Raw genomic sequence first — 1,696 nt, 5'->3', positions numbered from 1 at the left:
CTATGAACGGTTTTTTTTTTATTGTGTCTATCCGGAAAAAATATGATATATACGGACATATATTATATATGTAATTTTATATAATTATATATAATTATGTGTGAAACATTTTTTCCAGAGTAGCTGTTTCTAATTTTCAAAAATTCTTTTTCTAAGAAAAAACAATGACATCATAGTTTATAATTGTAGGTATTATTATGACACATTCCATTGCGAAACACACAATGCGTCCTATAATTTTTCTAATAACCCAATACTTACAAAAAACTACGTAATTTTTTAAAAATAGATAATCTTCTCTTCTTGCAAAAATAAACGATGTTTAAAAAAACGATGTATAAAAATTGTGAATATATAAAATTTAAAAAAAAGCATACTAGAATTTGAATAATTTTCTTGTTCCCATATAATATGTATGTAATATTCGATTTTATTTTGTATAATATTAATTTTATTGAGTTTTACTAAGCGCGAGCATGACAGACAGCGCTCTGGTCTACCATACCAGAAGTCCCGGATTCGATCCATTAGAGCCAAAATATTTACGCTTGTGTCTCCTCTCGGAAAAGGCAACCTTCCGAGAATATCCAAGTAACTTTAATTAGAGTAGATGTTTCTTACACATTTTTCTCAAAAAATAATTTGTCATAAAAAATAATTTTGTTAAATTACTCCATTATGTCAGGTTTTAACGTTAATTAAAATTAAAAAATGAGAAATGAACACAATTCATAGAAAAAATGAACAAAAGCCCTTGATATGATGATCCCTCTTAATATCTCCGTTATTAGCAAATTTTAATAATTATTTATGGAATCAGTTATTCAATAGCCTATAGTTTTATCATAGTATTAATATGCCAATATATGTATAATAGGAATTTACTATATAATAACATATTTTTACTGTCAAGAATTTAAAAAAATTTTCAAGATACAATTTAACATTTAATTATATATGCTTTCTCATTTTTAGTATTAAAGATACTTACTAAAATTATTAAATTACTATTACTTACGATGGGAATAATGCAAATGGTGAGACTTATTTTCTTCAAATATCGTTTCTTTTGAAATTAATTCTTGTGTTCATGACTTCTTCCCAAGTAGTCACTCAATTTCTTAGGATTTACATTAACTTCTTTGATCCATTGCATTACCTTGTTTCTTGTTCCTTGTTTTCTTATTTGAAGTCATGTTGTGCCAATTCTGATGGTACATTCCTTTATATAAAGGACCGTTTCCTAATACAAATATTGTGAAGACGAGAAACTTCTAAGTGTAAATGATTAGTCGATACAATATGATAGATACTAAATGAAATTCCAGAAAGTTATATCTATGGTCCTATGACAATGAAAGCAATGGCAGTAATACAATATTCCATACGTTTTTTCTATATTTATACATTGTATTGCAAAAGTTTTCGCACCCCACTTCCGCATAATCTTATCGATATTTCCAAGAAACTAATTCTAGCGAGAATAATACCATAAATTATATATAATGATCATATATCTTTCACCAATAATTACATATAATTGACAAATAAGTGCTTTTTTCATTTATATATTTTTTATTTATATATGCTTCTGACAAAAAAACGATAAACAAGAAAAGTATTTAACTTGAAGATTATTAAACGAATTAATTACACATATACAAATTAAACATATATTATGTAATATTTAAACATA

The sequence above is a fragment of the Trachymyrmex septentrionalis genome, unplaced genomic scaffold (genome assembly GCF_001594115.1).
Source record: "Trachymyrmex septentrionalis isolate Tsep2-gDNA-1 unplaced genomic scaffold, Tsep1.0 scaffold50, whole genome shotgun sequence".
NCBI lineage: Eukaryota > Metazoa > Arthropoda > Insecta > Hymenoptera > Formicidae > Trachymyrmex > Trachymyrmex septentrionalis.
Note: the sequence above shows the minus strand (reverse complement) of the source record.